Genomic DNA, 13,047 nt, shown 5'->3' with positions numbered 1-13,047 from the left:
ACTAAAAAAAAGGACATCATCTTCGTGACCCTTCTGCTCCCCTTTCATCTTCTTCCTCACTGGTCTTCCATAAGGAAGAACCCTAACCAACCATGGTGTTTGCCGGAACCGGCGCATTCAGACCTCTCTCATGTCTCTGTTTCGAGTGATAATCTCTAGTTTTTCGTCCGATCTCTCCTACTTTCAAGCGATTTCGAGCAATTTCATTTTCTTTCACTTGAGACTCTGATTCCACTTCTAGGTTGTTATTTGGGCAAGTCCGAACCCTTTAAGGGGTAAATGGTCATCATTGGCTTTTTCAAGGTTACTAAAGGACCGATTTATACATGTATAGCGTTTTGCCAACATAAATCATCTTCCTTCATTTTTTTTTTTGCTTTATCTTCTTCCTGAGATGCTGGACACATAGAAACAACTGCCTCATATTACTGAGATTAAACAAAACAAAAGGGTTTCTTATATTTAATTATTTGATTCCTGTAAGACAAATTTTCAAGCTTAAATTGTGCTATGGACATCTTTTATATATTCGATTTAGTTTTTTTAAACTAATATTCGATTTAGTTAGAATTTTTTTTATTTTTTATTTTTGTTTAAAAGAACTTGAATTAAATTGAAATTGAGTTTTGTTCTAAATATAAGAAAATAAAAATATTGGAAAACCTTTGCTTAGAGGGACATTGAACTGAATATGTACATCTAAAGACAAAAATTAGAGTAGAGAAGGAAGAGAAAAAAAAAATACAGAGAGAAGCAGAAGAGAGAGAAATCAGAGACATTGAGAGAAAAAAAATTAGAGAGAGAAATATAAGAGAGAGAATGGACGAAATTATTCTAGACAGGTTAATAGAAATGGAAAGTAAAGGATGGAAGGAGGGTAAAATTATACTTCCACATTTAAATTAAAAATCTGGTCAAATCATGACATATCATTATTTTTACTAGTTAACTTACTGTACTAGGTCATAAATATTATATTGTTCAGTACAAAGTTTGAGTATATTTTTGACACAAAATGTAATTTAGGTACCAAAGTATGAATTAGAGTATAATTCAGGTACTATTGATGTAATTTACTCATGTTTAGAGAGAAAGTTTTGAAACTGAATATTTTTGTAAAATGAAAAATTTATTTTTATAGTACATGTGGTACTAAATAACTCTAATTCTTGGGATTTTCTATTTTGAGATTGTTAATGGTTTTTTTATAGTGTCGAAAAATCTCAGTCATTTTCTGGTTGAAAAAAAAAACCTAGTTTTCGTTTGGACAAAAAAGAACTAAAAACACGCAAATTAACAAAAAAAAATGTAACCACATGGTTTTTTTATTATATATAACAAGAATTTGGCAAATTACACTTGTGACTAAACTTTGTTCATTTGCACGTAACATAAAAATTGCTCAAGTTTACATTTTTTAATATTATGATTACTTAATACCTAAAAATGAACGTTGATGACCTCAAAATAACAAATTTCAAAAATTTATAATATTTTAAGCAACTTTAATGGTAATTTGAAAAATAAAATATGTAGTTCTATGATAAATATGGTTCTAAACATCTTTAATTCTTGAACATTTTCATCTTAGGTTGTCAATGGTAATATTTCATCTAATAAAGTCCGTTCTATTCGATAAATCTTTATGCAACACTTTAGAAAAGAGTCTGAAGTGGATGTTGGTGTTTTCTTTAAAACGTAGTTAAATTAATAATCTTTACAAGAAAACTTTGTTGAACAACTTAAACAAATTTCTATCTCGATAGAGTTTTAATTTGGTTAAGGTAGCTGTCTTGCCCGACCGCAGGAAGATTGACTACAGTTCAAAGCCTATAAATTAGAGGTTCCGTCATTTATTTCATCGTTATAATAAATACAAAGTTTAAAGTTGTTTTCTTTGCTTAAAACATACTTGTTTACTTTTCTAAAAAGCTCTAAACGTCCCTGTCTTGCAAATTCACTTTTAACCAGAAATAATTTCTAACATCTAAATACTTTAATCTAATTCTATTTCTAAGCAATTTCAAAACCAAATCCAATTTCAAATAACGTTTATCTATTTAATAAACCTTAAGTCGTATTTAAACTGAATTAATATAAGTTTTCGTTAAAAAGCGTTCTCTGTAGGATCGATATCTTTTTATTACTACAAGCGAAACCATGCACTTGCGGAAATCGCTCAACAGTCCCCAAGGGCTGTTGTGATGAGTTCCTCTTCTTCGTCATCCTTAGACTGAGGGCGAATTGATAAGGAAGCGGAGTATGTTTCTTGCGCCACTTTCTGATTACCCTGGATCATCACACCTCCCTTGGCGGTGGGGATGTACATCGTCAAGTGGTGTATTGAGATGAGGGCCGAAACTTCTGAGATAAAAGGTCATCCCAGAATGATGTTGTATGCCAACTGGCCATCTACGATGGAAAACTCAAGGTCCCCCTTCCATACTTGATCTTCATCCGCTAATTCACACTCCAGTGTCACCTGCCCTTTTGTCTGAATGGTATGTCCTGTCACCCCCAGGATGTCTACTATGACTGTTTCAATCTGAATTGGATCCACCTTGAGCTTGGAAAATGCACCTCTAGTGATAACATTGCATGAACTACCTGTATCGATCATCACCCTTTTCATTTCCCAGCCTTCTATTACCATGGTGATGACGAGAGCATCCGCATGTGGGGGAATCGGTGGTCCGACATCGGTAAAGGGGCGATTGAGAGCCGCCCTATCAAGAGCGGTGGTTTTGCTTTCTTCATTGTGGGCTGATAACCAGGTCTGCCGACGATGACATTGATGACTCCTTTTGTCTTCTTTATGGAATCATCCTTGGGTTTACCACCTTCTCCTCTTCGATCGTTCTGAACGAATCTGTCAAGTTTCCCTCTCTCAATAAGCCTTTCGATCTCCCTGGCCAATTCCCAGCATGCGTTAGTTTCGTGGTCGTTCCTCCTGTGATATTTGCAATAATTTTTAGGGTTTTTCCTTGTATTAGTATACTCCCCCCTTTTGGCTCGGGGTATGAAATGGTCCGCTTGTGCTGGCTGTTCTCAAGCCATATTCGTACTTCACTTTTGGAGGCGTTCAATGGTGTGAACGATGGCGTATATGCTGGTTTGTTCCTGGAGCTTCTTCGCCTATTTCGAGAGGATGAATCGGCGGTTTTATCTTTCTCTTTGTCTTTCCTTCGAGATTCGCCCTTTTCTTTCTTTTGAGGAGATGCGGATTCCCTGTTGATGTCATCGACTTCCATGAATTCCTTACACCTTTCTATCAACTCAGCTATGCTCCTTGGCTTGTTTCTGACCAGGTCTACCCGCAAGCTCTTACAGGTTGTGTTTTTTTACCACTGATTTGACAGCTATGGCAAGATCCACATCTACCACGTGAATCCACATCTACCACGCGAATGCATAGCTTGTTGAATTTGTCGACATATTCTCGAAGAGGCTCATTTGGCTTCTGTTTCAACTCGAACAGCTTTCTGGATTTCATTACTGCCGGGATACATCCTGTAAACTTGGCGCAGAAGTCTCTACTCAATTGATCCCATCTATTTATTGATCCAGGAGAGAGAGTTTGGAACCAATCATAGGCGGGACCCTTTAGAATGGTGATAAACATTCTGCATAGCACTGCCTCGGTGGCTTGATTGAGTCCCAACAACATTTTGTATTTTTTGGCATGTGCTTCAGGATTGTCCTCACCTGAATACAAGGGTATATTGGGGATTTTGAAGCGCCTATTGATCTCCTCAGGCTCTATCCAAGCGGCAAATGGCGAATCGCTGTTGGCGTATGCATTATTTCTTGCATTCTCCTCATTCTGCCTTTGTAATATGTCCCTGATTCGATCATCCAGCGATCTCCGATCTCTCCCAGGTCGCCTTCTTCGAGGAGATAAGGTACTCTGGGAAGAAGAGGATGAACTGGGGCTTGATGAAGGTTCAGAAGGTGAACGTCTTCCGCCGCCTCCGTATCCCCTAGGGGGTGGTCTTCCGCCTCCGCAAGGAGGGGGCCGTTCGCCTCCGCTAGGAGGGTTTGGTGGTGGCATATTATTATTTAGGGGTTCGGCCTGACCTTGATTCTCTTCGTGCCTGAGTGGTGGTGACCGGCCTCGATGGGCAGACCTAATTCGATGTCTGTGCCGAGAACGGGATTTGGATCGTCCTTTTCGTCTGCGATCTTTATGCCTTTTCTCTGCATGTCTACTATGCCTGCTTTTGGAGCGACCAGTCCCTAAATTCAGAATTGTTGGGTCTATGGATGTCCCAATGTGGCCGTAGGGCTCGCTAATGGTGATGCCTGGATTAGCGGTATTACTCAGGGAAAAATGGCTGCCTCCACGACCCCATCCAGGCGGGTCTCGAAATAGCTCCCGGTTTAATGGTTCACTGCCAGCCAATCCTGAATTGATTACCATTGAATCCAAAGGTCGAGTGGGAAAGAATGATGAGTTTCTTAGCCTGAAATAGGCATCATCTGGCCGTGAGGAGGTAGGTCCGAGATCATGTGGACGAACAAATTGCGGAGTGGTTCCGGTTGTATTTCCTCCTACATCCGCCACCAGGTGTGCAACTTGTGCTCTTAGCCGTCCTGCCATAACGGGTCCAAATTCTTTCCCAACTGCGCCTTCACACATGTCCCAAAATGCTTCCGGAGACATACTTCTTTCACCATGGATCTCTGGCGCATTAGGATCAGGTATATTGGAGCCAATGATGGGGTTTGTTGAAAGAGGTACCGATGGTGTTACAGTACCCGTTGTTGGGTTAGGATCCCCACTCGTCATTTAGAACCGTGGACTAAGCCCTTTCGTGATTAGGGCCTCCACGTTCACCGCACCAATTGATAACTAGTGTCAAAATCCTTGATCGGATTCCTTCCCCGTGGGGGCGTCGTTGGGTTCGATGGGGGGAAGCTCCGATGCCTAAGTCAGTATTGTATTTGAGAGTAAAACAATAAAGATAAAATAGGGAATTCGGAATGTGTGTACCTCAATAGCTTGGGATGTAAGCTATTTATAGTCGTGGAGTCGTAACTCCTTGGATACTGGAAAGCCTCCATTAATGCCCAATTAATGGTAGTTATGAGGCGTATTGAAGTATCTCATTAATGAGGTATTAATAAGATTTGTTATGAGTTAATCCTGCCGTTATGGGGCGGATCAAGGTGTGATGGCGGATCTTCCCATAGGTTTGACCATGGATAGCTTGTGGCGGAATCCTCGGGACTCGTCACGTGGATGGCTTGCTCGATATGCCATTGTTCTCTGTTTATCTCAATACGTAGTCGTTTTGGCTAATTGCTTCTTTGGTCCTCAAAGTTATTTTCGGATGTTATCATCTTCCTTTTTCCTACTCCCACCGGGTTAGATTTTATGTGTTTTACTTTGTTGTTTTTTAGTCGGTTTTTCTATATTTTCTCTAGTCTATTTATCAACCTTAATTGCATTTGCTCTATATTATTCTGTTTTTTATACCTTTTCCGAATTTAGTAAGAGCGTAAATAGTTTATCTTGTTTGTGGATCAATAGGTCTACGTGGTTGCATAAAAATAAATGACTCAAATCCGAATATTCAAAACAACCTAAATATTGAAGATTGGATTGCAACTACTTTTCTGCACATTCCGATTTACGAGACGTATATGTTTCATTGTTATTTTGTGTTTTTTTTATGTTTTTTATGACTTTTTTTTCTAGTCATTTTAGTCTCTTTGTAAATCTTGTAAGGTTTGATTTATACACATGAAAAATTATAAAATTTTCTCCAATAATATAAATATTATTAATTCTTAAAAGAAAAGGGCAAATTATTAATTTTTATTCCAAAACTACATAATAGAAAAAGCAAAGTAGTGCAACTAAAACGAGAAACTACATAGAGAACTTTAACTATTTTTAAGCTTTTCACTAGTTGTTTTTATTTTTCTCTTTTTTGACAAAATTTCTATAATATATTCTGACAATTTGTTTCTGAACTTTGAATATTTTTTATTAGTTTGATAACTGTTAGTATAAAATATAAAGGGAGTAAAATTAATTCTGACCTTAAAGTTTTTTTTAAGAAGCGCTGAGTTAACCTTAACATATAAAATGTAACAAATTAAACCTAACATTTTCAAACAAGATCAATTTTAGCATTACATTATTGAAAATCTGAAAAGCTAATTTTATTGTTATTTAAGTATCACACGAGACATTCGAAACAAGTCTAATGTAGACGCTAATAAGTGTAATTTGAGTAAGTATATTTTATTGATGTAAAATAGGTTTATATATATATATAGAAAAGAGACTTAGAGTCCTATACTAAGTCTATGTGATTGAACCTAAATGAGAGGTACAATAGATAACCATAGAGAATAAGAATTGGAGTAGGACTCTAATGTACTGATATACACTAACATATACTAGTCCAGTCTATATTTTTTATTTTCCAAAATCATTTTCTCTTTCTAAATATTAATTTTGTCCCTCCTAAGCAAACAACATATAAATGACTAAAAAAATAAAAAAAGTTGATAAAATATTATCAATTCTTGAAATTTTCTATTTTGAGATCGACTGTTTGTTGTTGGAAAAAGATGGTTTTCCAAAAAACAGGGATCATCTGCTTCTACTAAAATATAAACAGGAGATCAATAACCACACACTTAAAACTCTTATTTTGAAATGAGAAGGCAAACAAAAACCAAACACCCCCTAAAAATTATAGACACCCATCTATAAATTAGTGAAAGCGCACGAATTGTTTTTGAAATTATCCTTATCATTATAAGTAGACACTAATTAAGTGAAATTTGAGTCATTATTTGTTTTATTTTTCTTTCTAGTTTTGAAAAATAATGGATTCTTATGTAATTTAACTTTGAGATTTTGTGTGGAAAGTATTCAATTATGTAACTCAATTGGCTGGTAATAGATATTAAGTACGTGTTCATATGCAACACTATAAATACAACTATTTGAGTTTATTTTCATGCTCAATATTCAACTACTTGCTGCCAATTTTCTTTCTTTGAAGAAGGAAAGCTAAAAGATAAAGATGGGCTATGGTGGTGAGGTATTTATTTATTTATACCATTAACTTTTAAACTGGTATTTAAAGGTCTATTTTAATGGTTAGAATCAGTTTTTTATTAATCAAATTGTAATTTTTTGTATTACCAAAGTTCTTGGGAATTTTAAAGGTTACTATTCGTCCAACGAATCAACTATTGGCAACAAACTAGTTTAGCAAGTGCGAAGACGTTTTATCTTGTCCGTAATCACTAGATATACGAGATTGGTAGACTCGAATCAGATTCGAATGTCTCGAATGTCATAAATTATGAAAACAAGATAACAACTAGTTTTTTTTTTTGTAAAATATAGATTTACGAGAAATATGTAATTTATTTAATCTTTTTTTTTGTTTAATCTATGTGGAGTTTTATTCTTCTTTTCATGTTATATTTTTTTTTTTTAATTGAATTGAATATGCTTTTCTATATGTAAAACAACTACATAAAACATATGCCCTTCTTTTATGTAGGAAAGAATAATAATAATCATAGTTTTTTTACTTATAAATTGATAAAACCATATTTTTTTACTTTAAATTGATAAAACCAGAATTTTTTCTTTGACTTTTCTCTAAACATTTCTTAAAAAACTCTCTGCAACAATATACACATATTTTTACCATTACTTTTTGCATGGATGATTGTAAATTCAATTCTTCCATATTTGTATAATATGAATGGATACCATTTGCTTTCATATCTTTATTTCTCAATTAAAAAATCTGCTTTTAATTTTGAAGTAAATAACTTAACTACCTTCTTTTTTTAATCAGACTTTTTTTTCTTTGTAAAACTTGCAATTATTAATTTAATACAATTCATATGGAAACAAATATGTAAACTGCACCAAAAGATACATAACATTAATTTTTACTTTTTGAGTTTAATTAATTACATTTAAAAAATTTCATCTATTCCTACTGTTGAACTACGCTTCGAACGATCAATCAACCACACAGAGAAACAAAGTACACAAAGATCACAGATTGGATCTTGAAACAACAATCAAAAGAATACACACAGAATTTACCCTGGTTCGGCTTAACTGCCTACATCCAACAACTTCACTAATCAATGGAGATTACAACAAGATTGAAACAGTTTCTCCTTTTCCAGAAACTCTCGTGTTTTCCCAATCCCCAATTCAGATTATCACAGTGTACACTTATGACTTAGTCTAAGAATCTCTTGTATGAAACTACTTCCCAACCCAGACCTTTTATAGCCTTTACAAGGTTGTGAAAATACCCAAAATATCCTTACTCAAAAATGTACAAACTCAGCAAGACCTACTGACCAGTGGTAACACAGCAAGACCATGTTGACCTGTATTATCACCTCAGTACCATGCTGACCACAGCCATGCTGACTTGATAACTCAGCATTCCAACTTCTTGATTTTACTCTTGCTGACGGGTTGACTTACAATTACGCTGACTTGTTGACTCAGCATCATCATCAGCAAGTGATAGAAAACAACGACTTACAATCTCCACCTTGTCTTTCTAATCACTCCATCAACTAGTGAAGAAAATACACTCAAGGACCACTGACCATCCTAACCAGTTTCAAGCAATGTTCAAATTTATTACTTGAAACAGATTTGGTCAGCATGTCGGCTGGGTTATCCTCAGTTCCCACTTTCACCACCTGAACAGTACCAGTGCTAATCACATCCCTGACGAAATGCATTCTCACATCTATGTGTTTGGATTGCTCGTGAAAAACTTGATGTTTTGACAGATGTATAGCTCCTTGGCTATCACAGTAAATCTTCAAACCATCAATCTGTGTCACTCCAAGTTCCGTTAAGACTCCTCTCAGCCACATAGCTTCTTTTACTGCCTCTGTAACAGCAATAAACTCAGCTTCGGTTGTTGACAAAGTCACAACTGACTGTAGACTTGCCCTCCAACTTATTGCAGTTCCAAACACAGTGAATACGTACCCGGTTTGGGATTTTCTGGTGTCAATGCTACCAGCATAATCAGAATCAACAAAACCTGCTATATCATCCACTAGGGCTTCAGCTCCACCATAACTCAAACCTTTACTCAGTGAGCCTTTGACATACCTCAGCACCCACTTCACCGCTGACCAATGAGCTCTTCCCGGATTTGCCATGAACCTGCTGATGAGACTCACAGCATGAGCCAAATCTGGACGTGTACAGACCATCGAAAACATTAGACAGCCTACAACACTCGAATATGGCACCCTCTCCATGTCTTCCTTTTCCTCATCAGTTTGAGGACTTTGCTTACTGCTCAGCTTGAAGTGACTTGCAAGTGGAGTGAGAACGGCCTTTGAATTCGTCATACCAAAACGTTCTAACACCTTGCTCAGATAAACTGACTGACTTAGGAATAGCTTCTTTCTTCCTCTGTCTCGAGAAATTTGCATCCCTAAAATTTTCCGTGCTGACCCGAGATCCTTCATCTCAAACCGTGTGTTTAGTTGTGCCTTTAACTGATTTATGGCTGCTTTGTTTTGACAAGCTATAAGCATGTCATCAATATATAACAAGAGATAAATCTTAGAGCCATCACTAAGGTCTCTACTATACACACACCAGTCATAACTAGACCTATGAAAGTCCTGACTTATCATAAACTCATCGAACTTCATGTACCACTGTCTAGGGGACTGTTTCAGACCATATAGAGACTTCTTAAGCAAACATACCCGCTGGTCTTTATCTCCTATTTCAAAACCCTCTGGTTGTTGCATATATATGACCTCATCCAGGTTTCCATGAAGAAAAGCTATTTTGACATCTAACTGTTCTAATTCTAGATCAAAACGAGCTACAAGAGAGAGAATAATCCTGATAGACCTATGTTTAACAACCGGTGAATAGATTTCATTAAAGTCTATACCTTCCTGCTGAGTAAACCCTTTGGCCACCAACCTAGCTTTAAACCTAGGTTCCTCTACACCAGGTATCCCTTCGTTTCTTTTAAACACCCACCTTGAACCGACCAACTTCTTATCAAAAGGTTTATCTACCAAAATCCAAGTTTCATTTTTATCAAGGGATTTTATCTCATCCTTCATAGCGTTAAGCCACTGTTCCTTGTCAACCGAATTCACAGCTTCCCTATAGGTTACAGGTTCAGACTCTTGTACTTCCTTAGCAACACTAAATGCATAAGCTACAAGGTCCTCAAAACCATATCTAACCGGGGCCCTAGGGACTCTTCTTTCACGGTCTCTAACAAGTCTATAGCTTTGACTGGACTCAGTATCATTACCATCACTGACTTCTTGCTCGGTTTTACGGGTGTTTTCACTATTTTCTTCAAGCTCCACCTCATTCTTAACACTCTCAAGGTTTTGAATGGACTTAGGACTACTCGGTTCTAACTGAGTTTTTTCTTGGTTTTTCCGATAAGGAAAATCCATCTCATTGAACACAACATTTCTGCTGACTATGGATTTCTTATAACCAGATTCTAGGCACCACAACTTATAGCCCTTGACTCCTATAGGGTAGCCTATAAAAACACATCTTAGAGCCCGAGGTTCTAATTTTCCCTGTCTAACGTGTGCAAAAGCTGAACAACCAAACACTCTAAGTTTTTCATAATCCTCTGGGTAATCAGACCACATTTGCATAGGTGTTTTAAAACCTATAGCAGATGATGGGCACCTATTGATTAGGTAACACGCAGTTTGCACTGCTTCATCCCAGAAAGACTTAGGGAGACTGGATTGGATTAACATGCACCTAACTCTTTCTAGGATAGTCCTATTATACCTCTCTGCTAGGCCATTCTGCTGTGGAGTTCCAGGAACGGTATGATGTTTAGTTATACCTGACTTCTTGCACAAAGTGATGAAATCTTTGTCAAGAAACTCCAAACCATTGTCGGTTCTCAACCTTTTGATTTTCTTTCCTGTTTGGTTTTCCACTAACACTTTCCAATCCTTGAACGTTTGCAAAGCCTCATTCTTATGAGCTAGAATATAAACCCATACTCTTCTAGAGTAATCATCAATAAGAGTCATAAAATAGGTCCTCCCACCATGAGACTTAGTTCTTGTTGGCCCCCATAGGTCAGAGTGAATGTACTCAAGAATGTCCTGGGTTCTATGTATTGATGACTTAGGAAACTTGACTTTACTAGACTTCCCTAAGACACAGTTCTCACAGAAATCTATCTTTCCTATGTGATCTTTACCAAGACAACCCTGCTTCCTAAGTTCATGTAAACCAACTTCACTCACGTGACCTAGTCTAAGGTGCAAAAGATTGGTTCTATCAGTTTTAGACTCGGTGAGATTTGCGGTAGAGACTAACACAGTACTACCTAGGAGTGTGTATAGGCCATTACTCATGGTACCTTTCATAACAACTAAAGGTCCTCTAGATATCCTTATGATACCCCCTTCGGCTCTATAATTGTATCCTTGTTTATCAAGCGTACCCAAAGAAATTAAATTTCTTTTCAGTTCTGGCACATACCTCACACCGGTCATAATCCTTTCTTGACCATCGAACATCTTCAGCCTAATGGAGCCTTGACCCAGTACCTTGCACAACTTGTTGTTGCCTAGAAGAACCCTCCCACCTTCCTCTTGAAAGTCTTCGAACCACGTCCTGTTAGGAGTCATATGGAACGTACATCCGCTGTCCAAGATCCAGTCAGTGTTTGGATCTTTATCAGTGACAGCAAGGACCTAAGCGCTCTCATAACCTTCTTCTACCACAGCGGCTTCGCATTGATCTTTAGGCTGACCTTGACTCTTCTTCCTCTCAGGATAGTTTTTCGTGAAGTGTCCTTCCTTATGGCATTGGAAACACTTGTAGACCTTGCCTTCTTTGTTACTTGAGGATGGAGTCTTGGACTTTTTCCCGTTCTTATTCTTTGGCTTGTGAGAGTCCTTTTTCTCAGACCTTCCACGAACAAATAATCCTTCTGCAGCTTCAGTGTTGGTGTTGGCCTCAATCTGTTTTGACTTTAACGCCATCAGAACTTCTTCCAGACTTAGTGTTTCTCTAGCGTACTTCATGGTTTCAACAAAATGACTGAAAGATTGGGGTAAAGAATTCAAGATCATTATGGCCTGATCTTCATCTTCAATCTTTACCTCTATGTTCTCTAGGTCAATTATGATCTTTGAGAAATCATCAAGATAGTCTTCAACTGGCTTGTCCTCGTTCATCTTGAAGCCGAAAAGCTTTCCCTTTAGATAAACCCGATTGGTAAGTGTCTTCGTCATGTACAACTGTTCAAGCTTGAGCCAAACCCCAGCAGCTGAGGTTTCCTTCGAAACTTCTCTTAGCACTTTATCGCCAAGATACAGGACGATCGTACTGTAAGCCAATTCAAGAAGATCTTCTTTCTCCTCCTTCGTCATTGTCGCCGGAAATTCCTTCTCGCCCTTCAGAGCCTTCGCAACCTTCATTTGAACCAAGATTGCCTTCATCCTCTGTCTCCATAGAGCAAAATCTCCCTTACCATTGAAACGTTCGATCTCGATCTTTGTAAAACCCATTGCTCTGTTCTTGATTAGCTCTGATACCAATTGTTGAACTACGCTTCGAACGATCAATCAACCACACAGAGAAACAAAGTACACAAAGATCACAGATTGGATCTTGAAACAACAATCAAAAGAATACACACAGAATTTACTCTGGTTCGGCTTAACTGCCTACATCCAGCAACTTCACTAATCAATGGAGATTACAACAAGATTGAAACAGTTTCTCCTTTTCCAGAAACTCTCGTGTTTTCCCAATCCCCAATTCAGATTATCACAGTGTACACTTATGACTTAGTCTAAGAATCTCTCGTATGAAACTACTTCCCAACCCAGACCTTTTATAGCCTTTACAAGGTTGTGAAAATACCCAAAATATCCTTACTAAAAAATGTACAAACTTAGCAAGACCTACTGACCAGTGGTAACACAGCAAGACCATGTTGACCTGTATTATCACCTCAGTACCATGCTGACCACAGCCATGCTGAC

This window comes from Euphorbia lathyris, chromosome 2 (assembly GCF_963576675.1).
Source record: "Euphorbia lathyris chromosome 2, ddEupLath1.1, whole genome shotgun sequence".
Lineage (NCBI taxonomy): Eukaryota > Viridiplantae > Streptophyta > Magnoliopsida > Malpighiales > Euphorbiaceae > Euphorbia > Euphorbia lathyris.
Note: the sequence above shows the minus strand (reverse complement) of the source record.